Source organism: Ambystoma mexicanum, chromosome 6q, assembly GCF_040938575.1.
Source record: "Ambystoma mexicanum isolate Mex_15411 chromosome 6q, UKY_AmexF1_1, whole genome shotgun sequence".
Lineage (NCBI taxonomy): Eukaryota > Metazoa > Chordata > Amphibia > Caudata > Ambystomatidae > Ambystoma > Ambystoma mexicanum.
In genome coordinates, this window is record NC_090937.1 from 935,414,007 (window position 1) to 935,427,579 (window position 13,573).

Consider the following 13,573-nt stretch of genomic DNA (forward strand, 5'->3'; position numbering starts at 1 on the left):
AGAAGTGGGGTCAATGTTTGGCTGCAGTGTAAGATGATAGGCATTGCAGGTACTGCTGACCTTCAAACTGTTGTGTGGAAAAGCAGCAACAGTGCAACAAAGCCTTAGGGCCTCATTACGACCCTGGCGGTAAGTTACCGCCAGGGCCGTGACTTTACCGCCATGGTGCTAACTACGTTAACGCCATGGCGGTAAGGGGATTTACCGCCCCATTCCGACCTTGGCGGGGCGGTAAATCCCCAATCCCCATTTACCCTTCCCCATTCCCATTTTTGCCCCATAGGGCATAATGGGAGTGGGGAAGGCGTTAATTACTCCACCGTAAATTACGGTGGCGTAATTAACACCAAGTTCCCTTACCGCCATGGTTTTTTACACCCGCTAAAAGCAGGTGTAAAAACCGCCATGGCGGAAAGGGAACTCGTAATTGGCGGTAAGGGGTCGGCGCAGCTAACGCTGGCGCTAACCCCTTACCGCCAGGGTCGTAATGAGGCCCTTAGACTCTTAACTACGTGGACTTGGCTCTGAAATTATTGTGAAGTATTTGCAGTGGTGCTCTTCCTCAAACATCTGCCCACAATATCATTGTAACTCATTTCCATAGGTTCAGTGACCGCTATGGATTGTTAAGCCACACACCACTGGTGTAACCGTGTAACTCCTCAACGTGGGTTATCAAACAGCAAATGCCTTTGTACTTGGGAATATTACTGCGCTGTGACCAAAATAAAATGATTTTGCCACCTCCTGAAATCTTCATACAATTCACTAAACTGCAGTGAATAGATCGGGCAACAATGATATTGAAATGCAATCCGTTGGCCTCAACGATTTTTGGTGTGGTTGGGTTAGTTGCATACACTGCGCACACACACCTTCTATTCAATGACATAGTGATCGTGCGAATCTCGGCGAAGCATGCCCTTCGCAGCCAGATTCTGAATAGTTTTTTAAAGCTCAATTAACCGAGGTGAAGAGCAGGGCACGCTCCCATGTTGGCCAGGCTTCTCTGTTTGTATGTGTTGCCAGACTGCCAATCCGTGTGATGCCCATCCCACAGAATAAATAACTGGTTTGGGTTTCCCTTACCGCAGAGTAAATTTGACAGTGTGAGCTCTCGCGTCTAAGATTACACGCTAGGATTCATGATGACACCGCATTGTGAATTGGGAACTTCCACGAGCAACCAGTACCTGGCGCGTTAGCCAAGGCAGCGCTGAGAGACAGGCAGTCTACTCCAAAAAAAGCAAACGCAGTTCCCATAGGCAGAGTTTCTCACTCAGAGACAGCAAACAGAAAGCGAATGAGCTGTTGGCAAAATGAGAGGGCTGGTTTGTATTTCATGTGTTAATCTTCTGGGTTCCTGAACGCTTTTGCAAGTGGTTCAGAATGTAATCCTTCTTAGAAACTGAATGACAAATCTGTCAAAATCACTCGTTGCTCTTGTTCTGACAGGTAATCTTCAGTGCCCTGCTTGGCAGAGATTCTCAACAGTGCCCATTTCAAAAGAATGTACCACCTTCCTAAAAGTGAGTTCACATAAAACGTTTAGAAATATTATGCAAATTCAGCAGTGTTCCGAGCTCTTGGATCTGCATGGACAATAAAGGGTCTTTCATTCCATTCTTTCGCCAATTGGGCCTGGTGCCAGTTAAAGTGGCAATTGTCATTGTTGCGTATGGCTTCCATTGAAGCCCACTATACAATGTATACAAACCAAAAACTCATAACACCTCGCTCTGACATTATGGCAATAACATATGACACCCATGCATACCGCACCTTCCTCGCCCCATAGCTACACCCGTGCATACCACACCTTCCTCGCCCCATAGCTGGCAGGGTACCTCCCCACATACTATCAGAATTGTCCTGGGACCTAATATGATAGCAACCTCGTCTGTTTCCTCCACCCTCCCATTACTGTTTTTTTCCTCACCACCCCCCCTCAAGCACTATCTGAAATGTTGTCAGGCCTAGTATGATAGTCGCTTGTTTTGTTCCTCCCCTCCCTTTCTGCACCCCTCTCCCTCACCCTTTGTTTTCTCCAGCTCTACCAGAAATGTTGTCAGGCCTAGTACAGTAGCCCCCTGTCTGTTTCCATTTCCTTCCCACTCTCCCCCTCCCTTGCTTATCTATGTTTTAGCTCTGGCACTATCTGAAATGTCGTCAGGCCGAGTACGATAGTTAATTTCACATCCTTACTGTTCATGGTCTGTGAGAATGTCATTGTTTTTTCCCCTGTTCCCTCCCTTGCCTTGAAGCGCTTTGAAACACATTGTGTATAGGCGCTATATAAATAAACTATCATATCATATCATCATATCATAATTAGGTACCCCCGGCTGACCCCTTTCTTCACTCCAACCCAACCCTACCTTTCTTCCAAGAGTCTTGACACGTGTTGCAAGACGCCAATGTATAACATATAATTGTATAGGGTGTGAGCGTCTATGAACCAAGAGGAAATATTCCACCACGGAGTTCAAAGCCACAACCTGGACAGCTCGAGCTTCAATATGACTCTGAACCCATCATTGAAATATGTCCCAGTAGTTCATAGTCAGCCGTATCAAATTCTAATTGTATCCTTCATTCTTTAGGGCAACAGTTTAAAATCCGTCATTATTACAGGCCAATATCTAGCCATAATAACTCCAATATGTGTCCTGTGTCTTTCTGCAATGAACTGATGCTGACCTACATGTGCACAGGGGCTTATGATGGAGCATGGAGTTGCTCTAACTGATGCCACTGCAGGGTCACTTTATAAACCTACACTGCCGGCCACCCTTATCCCGCTGCGAATGGCAGCCGAACAGGGGTAGTGGGCAAAGCTGGTTGAAGTACAGGGGTGCACAGCAATCTCCAACTGGCAGTCTCATCCAAAGTGCAGCTTTACCGCTCTAATTCCCATGCAGCCGCTGCCCATGCAGCCTGGTAGGAGTCAGAGCAACAATGTCGTACACATTGGGGTTGTCCACACCCTGCCCACTGTTGACACTACCCAACCTCGATCCATACTGTGTCAACATATATGTGGTTAAAGCTGCAACTCTCACCAGTACATTGAGGGTGATGTATCCACTGTGCGAATGTACAGATATAATTCGACTTACCATATTATTTGTGTCTTGAAATAAACTGAATGTTTAAGTGCTTCTTTAAAACACATCATCGTTAACATTTGGCTCTGATCCTATTGGTGGTAAGTGGAACATGTCAACCCTCGATCCACAGGAAAAAAGAGCAAGCATGCTTGCCTCCTGCAGTAAAATGATGGACAAATGCAGCCACTGATGAACTTGCCAATCAAACAGTGCAGCAAGATTATCTTGTATAGGTTGTCGCTCATGACAGGAACTTCTCTTCGATATTGGCCTTTTCACTGACCTAGCCCCTGAGTTTGGGCTGCTGGCTGGTGACTTCCAGGTTGTTGTCTAACCACTCTGATGGTTATTACAGTAGAGAATTTGCAGCATTGTCATGCAGGCTGAGTGGAGCATTGAGCATTGTGCCTACATGACCAGCATTAGTGCCCAGCATTGTAACCGTCCAACTCATTGTTATTCATGAAAATGGATAAATGGCCCTGCCAACCTGGGTCATCAGGTTAATGAATAGCAAGGAGCTAGCCCATGCAGAATTCTGGGCAGTGCACACTGCAGGGAGCAGAATTAAGGTTCAATGAGCAGGACCTAAAACCAGTTCCTGGGTGTCAGTCATCACCCAGTAAGCAGGAACTATGGCTAGATAACTAGGTAACGAGGAGTGGGTGCACACTGCACCACAAATCCTGGACTGAAGAGCCAAAAGTAGTTCCTGGTAGCTGTTGGTTTCAAAGTAACCAGGCTCTCCTATGGTAGAGGTAGGAACCAAATAGCTCCCAGCTCCCAAAGATTTCAAATCTTGCACTGCTGTTGCTACATTACTATGACTGAATGACTGTCAGTTCAAATAATAAAGTTGTCAAAACACCACAACATAATTAAGCTGGAATCAGGAATAAGTGCACATGCTCAGAAATAAGTGTCAGTGGGGAGCCTTGGCAAGCCCCGACCCACAAATGCCATCACGTTAGAGGAAGTGGTTGGTACGCATACTTGGGCATTTTCTTGCAATCTCTTTCAATGGGGGTAGTAATGTATGCAATGCCAGTATCTTCTGATGCAGTGAGCATCAGGGAATTTGATGCCAGTAACTAGAAATGCTGTGAGTACCTGAGCATGTGATGGGGAGCACTGGCAGTGGTGTGAGTGTCTTTGCCAAAAGCATAGTATGTATCAGTGGCTTGCTGCTACAGTAACCTGAATTGCAGCACCTGCCCTACTGGTGATACAAAGCAGGTCCTGAGATCACAGATGCCCACGTGCAGTGACAGTCAAGTCTTTGCCATGCAGGGGCAGCATTTAAGATATGCACCCCTGTACCCAAACAATGATGATCATAAGTAATCCATGATGGTAGCATGAAAATCTCTAAAATAAAGCTATGCCTGAGTTCAGGCATAGTGCATGGTACTACTTATAATCACGGCCACCACTTTCCAATTAATATTGCACATGTATCAGGGCCTGTGATTGTGCTCTGCTGTGGAAGGTGATGTGTATTCGGGTCAGTCATGTGTAGCCTACCAAATGGCACGGCAGGAACATGGAGGGCCATGCCTCTTCTTTTATCTCTTTGTGCGGACAGGTAACACCCTCCACCTGATACAGCCACAGAATAGGCAGCTGTCCTGGGCCCCTGGGCCTGGGCCTCAAAGGAGAACACCCATTCAAAAGGAGTAGCCTCACACCAGGGTGCTGCATCTCTAGAGGTCTTTGTTTTCAGTGAGCATGGAAGGGGCCGTTTTATGATAGGCAGGAGGGTTCTGGTCAATGGAAGAAGACTTCCACCATCTTGATTCTCACTGTCCCTCTCTCACTTTCCTGTTCCTTCCACTTCCTCTGGAGAAAAGCACTTGTGGTATGACATCATAAGGGCAAAGTCCACTTCATTGAAGAGAAGGGATTGGACCTGTAAAGCACGATAGCCTTAGTCCAATCACCTGAGGATGTTTGTGTTTTAAAGGTGTCTCCCACCCATTCTGGAGATTCTCACAGATCCACTTGGATCCTTTAATCCTGCAGGTCTGCTCTGAGGTCTCACTGGACTTTCTTTACAAAAGTTGCACTTTCCAAAGCCCTCAGCCTGTGGTGAAGGCACAACGGGAGTACCCTCTGCTGTGGATCAGGACCTACCACACTTCACCAGATAATCCATAGCTGGGAGAGCAGACCCTGAATGGAGTCATCCTATCCTTGAGGCCCCCTGAGTGGGCCTCACCGCAATCAGAGGACCAGACCGACCAAACTCCATCTTGGTCATTTTGCTCACTTTACTGGGTTTTCATTCCTCACACAGTAAAGGTTCACAAGTCACCACTCCAAATGTTCTTTAACATGCCCCTCCACAGAAATGCGAGAAATGCTGAGCACATTGTTTGTCTTTAGCTTAGAGCCTTGAAGAGCTGGCATGAACGTAGATAATCAGAAATTTAGGGGCCTTCCTGTCTTCCTGACTCCTGACTTTCCGAGGCTAATTGTGTAAATGTGCAACTAGATGATTAAAACGAGCACAATCCATGCCATGTGTATTTCTGAAAGCCTGAGCTACCGAGTCCAAATGCAGACTGACCTTTTAGTCAAGAAACAACATAGATAATGGAACGCAAGGAATGTTACCTTGTGTTAGGAACAAGATATACTCCTACACTCCACTCTGTTCCCAGATAGTAAATTGTCTGAGAGTTGACGCAGAGTGCTGCAACATGTGTTACCATAGCAAAATACCCACATTTGTAGGTCATGAATTATCATCACATGATGGACTGGGACCAATTTGAAGTGTTTTGAGATTGTTTCAAGTATGTTCGCTCCCCCATGCCTTCGTGCACCTTCTCTACGGCTGTACACAGTTATGGGTGAATTTGGGTCTGCTTATGCGACAATAACCTGTTGTGATATATTTGTTTGTGACTGCTGTGTCTTCATTTATTCACAGTAATCCATATTTGGGACTGACAGATGGCACCTGGAACGTGGGAATCTCCCGATGACAACCCATCATGATTTGCGAGAACAGAGTTAATGAACCGAGATCAGTGAGTATCGGGGGCCCCAGCACCTAGAGACGCGCTTCCTCGCAGACTGCTACTTGCGATCTCAGTTCGCCGCGTTTCACCCAGAGGTCTTCAAGGTGAGATTCACGGACCAGAGGCAGCGTATGTTTTGCTTTTTGTGAAGACCACCAGCCATGACGGGGTTCGTTCGATTTGATGGGGGAATTTGTCATTTGAAAGCAGGTGAGTCGGTTTCAAACTGACACTACTTGATATTTGTTTTGGACACCAAAAATATACTGCGTGCAACATATTGGCCAGTTAATAATTGTTTTCTCTTTCATAATGCCTGGTTATAGTAAGTTGCCCTCTTGTTGGGCAACGCTTTGTTGCAGGAGAAGACAACCAAGTGGTTTGGAACATAGTCAACCGGCGCCACTCAAAGGGTCGCCGGCATACGACATGTACTTAAAGTTTGGTTTAGGAGCTATAGTGTTTAATAGTATTTGTCATCGTCAAACCAGACATGAAGCGGAACTTCAATGGCCAGAGTTGGGAAGTTTTGAGATGGCTAGAATTCAGCATCTAGAGTCTGTATTGTTGAGCAACCAAGCGAGGCCCACTGCCTTTGACACTGTAAGGGATTGGCGGAAGGAAGCCACCCAACGCCTCAAAAGCAGAGAGAAATACGCACGTAGACACATTATTCAAGCTGGGGAAGCTTTAGCCCATGACCAGCAAAAGCAAGAACAAGCTATCAGGAGTATGGATAGGGGGTTCCAATTAGAAGTGCAGAAAATACATCCTTCTAAAGAATGACATGCATCTGATGAATTGATAAATTAATTATTGAATGAAAGACAAACATCCCCTACTGTACCGCCTCCATACGTACCGCCACAACCACAAGCACAACAAGCACAGCCACCATGACTCATACTTTTGCTACTGACTACTTCTACTATGCCACTTTTGACACCTGAAAATATACCTAGCGATCAGAGAATTGTAATACGTAGCACAATACCTCCTGCATGTAAGAGGTAGTTGCAGCAATGGGCAGAATGATATAAAGAAGGGGGTGATGAGGCAGCCACTTCAGGCTCTCTAGAAAACCATGGGGGTATTCCTGAACAGAAGGTGTTGATAGAACAAATGGAATTATACCTAGCCGAGTTTTGGGGTGTTCTAACTGATTCAGCTGTTCCACAGGAATTGCAAGATTTAAATTTCTTGTCTTGTACTAGGGATATCACATTGAAAATACACGAACACTTATTGAAATAATTTTTCTTCAAACATGACCTTCACCGCTTACATCAAATAGAATTGGACCAAGGTACATGACAAACATCGTATGTGCAGAAAAGATTGTTTCCTGCACCAAAAATAGTTCATGAAAAAATGCACATATGCACAAGAGACGCTCTTAGATGGATCTCAGATGCCTTCATTTTGCCTATGGATATCCATGACACGTTTAGTCAATATTCTCCACCTATGCAAAGAAAGGTATTACAAGTAATGGTAGAATATCTACAGGATGAATGCTTGAGGAGGAAATTGTGTTGTTCCATCGATATTATGGTAATTTATAAGTGCACATTTTCTGCTGACACTGCGCTAACTTCATTATCCCTCGATTTGGCTTTACTTCTTAATAAACAATCAGAATTTCCCACTGTACAGCTACCCATGAGAGAGGTTCCTCTGACTCTTGTACAGAAGGTAGAAATACCTGGTGCTGATGGAGGAGCGGCCATGACTGTTCCAGCACATTATATTTCACAATTTGTTCATATTCCATTCTCACGGCAAGAAGTGAATACTCTTAAACAGTCTATGCCAACCATTAGGAAGAATATTATAGGATACTACAAAGAAATAGAATCTGTTCTGAATTCGTCGGTTTTCACTTTAAGTGACATCGACTTATTATTCCCTGTGATTTTGCCGGCAGATTTATGGAAGCAGATTAGGAAAGTAGACGATCAACCTGCTATGCGCGATACTTGGGCAACACTGGAACCAGCCAATAGGTTGAGGAAAGCTGGGGAAAACCACCTCAGAGCATATTAATGTTACTGAACCACATTGTGACTAAACTTAAGAATTTAGTGCCTGAAAAGAGAATTGTTTGGTACAAATTAACAGCATGCATGCAAGGGAAGACAGAGGGAGTAACCAAGTTTTTCTACAGGTTTGAGTAGGTATTTTCAGATTTCAGTGGCCAGGATTTGAATACGGAACCTGGAAAGAGATTGTTTGTTGACAAATTTGTACATAGGTCATTGCCTGACATTCCGTCACAGATCACTTCTTCTGAAAGTGCATGGCAGGCTAAGTCAATCTGAAGTTCTCAATATGGCTCAGTATTATGAGAACAGAGTTAACAATGAGAAGGAGAAAGTCGAGAAGGAAATGGTAGATTTAAAAACTAGGGTGCTTTTGCAGCAAATTGCGAGAGGACCACAGGGTAGGAATACGCAACCAAGAGGACAGTTTATACCACAAATAGGGCCTGTTAATATGATCCAATGTGCATATTGTAAGCAAGAAGGCCACTGGAGGGCACAGTGTCCGATCCTCCTGCAAAGAGCAAATGGTACGCTCAGTCGAAGACCGCGAGCACGTAATGGTGTGCAAGGACCAAATAGGAATCAGTTTGCTCAGAACCAACGACATGATAACAATATGGGTAATCAGGGGGGACAGCAACCAAACACTGGGAATGCAAACACTTTTGACAACACTACACACTCAGATTTCACATCCCACAATGTTTTATTTTGCTAGGGCGGCCCGAAGCGGAGTCTGGAACCTACTTCTATTCCCATAGATCAGAAAGGACCCTACGTAGAAATGAAAGTCAAGAATAGGGCGCACACATTTCTAGTAGACACAGGAGCGCAGAAGTTCTCCATTGACCATCTACGGGTTCCAGACATTCCCCTGTCAGGGCTGTCAGGGCAAAACAATGTTTCAGTAGGGTTTTCTGGTACTCCAGTAATAAGTCCGGTTTCTCGACCGGTGCCGATAGCTTTGGGTCCATTCACTGACTCATGTCCCTTTTTATTGACTACGAATTGTGGTGAAAATCTGCTGAGATTAAATTTGTTGAAGAAGTTGCACACATTACATTCATTTACTGCTCGCCAGATGAAGTGTATTTTACCATTTCACCCCAGCTGAATTCCACCTCACAATGTATGGCTTTACCATTACTGAGTGAATTACATCAGGTGCCTACACATTTATGGGCAGTAAACAACAACAATCTGGGTATACTAGATGTTGAACCAGTCCACATAGTGTTAAAATCTGGTATTACATTAGCACGCATTCCACAGTATAAATTATCTGTCGAGGGCGAATAAGCACTTAATAGTATTGTCTCTGATTTGATGCAGCAAGTTGTTATCAAAGAGATTTATGGTAGTGCAGGCAATAGTCCTGTTTTGTCTGTTTATAAGAAAAGTGGCAATGTTTTACCCTACCATTTTGTTATTGATCTTTGCATGGTCAGCAAAGTAGTAGCACCACAGTTTCCCATTGGCCCTGACATCACCACCATTTTAACTATGATTCCTGCTACGGCTATGCATTTCTCTGTCGTCGACTTAAAGAATGCATTTTTCAGCATACCCATTCACTCAGACAGTAGATATTTGTTTGCATTTTCTCTTGGTGGATGTTCTTTCACTTTCACATGAATACTGCAAGGGTACACTGAGAGTCCTAGCATTTACAGCAGGGCCCTCAAGGAACAACTCGATATGCTTGATTTGCCTTCCACTTGTACACTGATACAGTACATTGCTGACCTGCTTTTTGCTGCAGATTCAGAGAACACTTGCAAGGAGGGCACTGTGTTATTGTTGAAGCATCTAGCTGTCCACGGTCATAGGGCATCTTTGAAGAAGTTCCAGTTTTTTCAACAGGAGGTCGCCTTCTTAGGCAATCTCCTGTCGAAGGAGGGTAGGCGCCTTGCGCCTGAATGCATACATAGCATCTCCGTCATGACTGTTCCAAATACGCAGAAAGAAGTTAGGGCCATTATAAGCATGGCTTCATATTGCAGACAATGGATTCCAAATGTTTTACTTTTGTTTAAGCCAATGTTGGCCCTGACAAGGAAGGATGTTTCTCTACCGTTACTTTGCGATACGGTTTGTCAGGACGCTTTTTATCTGCTCAAAATGGCATTATGTTCCCCGCCAGTATTGGGCACACCAAATTATAATAAGGAGTTTGTCCTATTTGCGCAAGAGAGAAACAGATGCACTTTGGCTGTTTTGACACAGGAACGTGGAGGAAGAAGCAGACCATGCAGCTATTTTTCCTCCACGTTAGACCCTGTTGCATGCGCTTTGTCGAAATGTCTCTGGGCTGCAGGTGCTGCTGCAGCCTCAGTGAAACAAAGTGAAGGTAAGGCTTTGGGTCACTCCTTAACTGTAATGGTACCTCAATCAGTAGATGTTCTGTTAAATATAACACAAACTCAGCATCTCACATCTGCCCGACTCACGCGGTATGAGATGATCCTATTTGCACCTCACATCAAAATTAAGAGATGCTGTTCTTTGAATCCAGCTGAACTATTGTCTCCTCTGAACGAGGACAGCACGAATAACACATCCCATGATTGCCTATATGTCATTGAACAAGACACCAAAGGCAGGATTGATGTATATGATACATCATTGACATCCGCTGATGGAGAGCTATTCTGTGATGGTTCTCTTGTTTTAAACTGCCTGATGGCACTTCTACTGCTGCCTATGCAATCACAACCATAGACACCATTATCGAAAGCAGGAAAATTCCACACAACTCTGCCAAGGCTACCGAGATAGTTGCCTTGACTAGAGCTTGTGAAATATCCCAAGGGCTTAGTGTAAATGTTTATACTGATAGTCAGTATGCCTTTGGAGTAGCTCACAACTTTGGAAGACTATGGGCTGAAAGGGATTCTTAAAATCTCATGGTACGAAGATTCAACACAGTCCTTTGATAGTGCAATTGTTATCCGCACTGACCCTTCCCAAACAACTAGCCATAATGAAATGCACATCACACCAGAGGGTGACTGGCGACATTGAGAAAGGGAATGCATTTGCAGACAAAATAGCTAAACAAACTGCCAAGACCCACAATCAAGAATGTATGTGTTAGATTCTGCTAGGTGGTCTGCTGAAACTGGGATGATGGAGGAGGGCGTTAGCATTGTGAAGGACATTCAGGCTGAAGCCACAAAAGAGGAGATTGAACTGAGGTTGGATAATGAGGGTTGTTGGGTGGACCATGAGAAACAGAAGTGGATGCTGCCCAACGCATATGTAACAGCTGTAATTACTATGGCACATGGGCCAGCCCACATCAGTGCAAACATTTAGACCCAGTATGGTATAATGACAACATTCCCAAAATTACAGAACGACTAGTTCAGAACTGGATGATTTGCTTGAAACACAACATTGATATGGTAATACCAGCACCTAAGGGTAGTGTTGGACCTCCCTCCATGCCATTTGAAGTGATTCACTTTGATTTCATTGAGATGGAGTGATGCCAAAAAGTATGTGTTAGTAGTGATGTGTGCCTTCAGTAAATGGGTTGAGGCTTTCTCTTTGAAGGATAACACTGCCATTTCCACTGCAAAAGTGATGCTGAAAGATTATTTCCCTAGATTTGGGTTACCCAGAGTGATTTGGTCTGATAATGGACCTCATTTTATAGCGGCTGGCATACTACAGGCATGTGAGGCGCTACAGATTGATAAACAATTTCATTCCGCGAGACATCCTCAGAGTGCCGGTTTGGTAGAACGTCATAACTGTATCCTTAAGAAAAAACTAGCAAAGGTGTGTGCACATAGCAAACTGAAATGGCCTGCCGCCTTACCATTAGCATTACGGTCTATGAAAACTATGGCCCAGACAAGAACGGGGCTTTCCCCCTATGAAATAGTCATGGGGAGACCTTGACCTAGAAGGTTTTCGGACATTGAGTACCCGTTATTATATGATTATTGTGACCAATTGACTCAAAACCTGTGTTTGATTCACCAACAGGTTCGAGCAGCTTTGCCCAAAAAATACGAGGGACCTGGTCATCGCATTCGACCTGGTGACTTCGTACTGATCAAGGACTTCGAAAGGAAGTCCAGTCTTGCAGCTTGTTGGAAAGGACCCTATCAGGTGCTGCTGGCTACACAGACAGCTGTCCGAGTCAAGGGGAAAAGACACTGGATCCACGCGCCGCACCTGAAACGAGTGCTCTTGCTTTTGCCCTATGACAAGTGGGTTAAGGAGGGGGTTGATGATCTTGAAACCAATAGTGTGCCTTTCAGTAAGGGCACCCATTCTGGCCATGAGCCTAATCTTGAGCCCAAACAACTTAAGAATTCATCACTTTCTTCAGATATTGATCCTTTGTTCGCAGACCATTCTGTACGTGGAGCAACGAGGTACAATCTTCGACCACGGAAGTAGTTAGATAATTACATTTTTGTAGACTAGGAAAGTGTGGTATGATTGCTGCACCCACAAGAAACCAACAACCTTCTCTCCAATCCCCCAAAAGACGCTTCAGGGAGTTGCAGGGGTTGCAGGGTAAAAAGAAGAGTACAAGCAAGATCGGCCATGTGGTCAAGTGGCACCCACGGATTAATTTATAAAGCCTCTTTCAGTGAGGCTTCTTAACGGACACTGAGAACTACGCCTATATTCTGGGCACGTAGAAACGAGGACATGGAAAGCATTACCACTGGTAAGCCCATATCTAGAGGGCTATGGTCCATGAGGGACAAGTTTATAATCATAGCAATTGTAGTGTGTGTTGTAATCACATTAATATCTGTGTTATGGTATCTGGAGAGTTCACATCCGATTAGCATATTACTGCCTACTGTCAATACAATCACTTTGTCTCCTCTCTATGTACACTCTCACACTTTTCGTCCACTTGATCTCAAACATAGAGAAGGATATCACAACAACACACTCATACAGATCATGAATGCCACTCATGCGATTTTGAACAAAACAAACTGCTGGGCATTTTCTCACCTGCCACAACACGGTGAGAAAGGTCTAGGTTGTTCTATTTATCCACTCCCACTTTCAACTTCCTGTTATGTATAATTTAGAGATCTATTTTTTGGAAAATGGAATGATAGTGCCACTGGTAACTTCGATGGAGCAAACATCAACAAATTCGACAGATTATTTCTGTTACCTCAATGGTGTTCTGTCTTTGCAAATAAAAGCACAAACAATATTGCCTCCACCAACTATACCGATAAAAATGCTAGAACCTATCAATCTATGATCTCATTTAGAAATGTCACCAGTAGGAAACAGAGAAGTGATTCCTCCATCCTACACAATTAACCATGATCCTGGCACCCTACCATTTTGTTTACGTAAAGAAGGTTCCTGGTATACAGGCACATATGATAATTGTGAG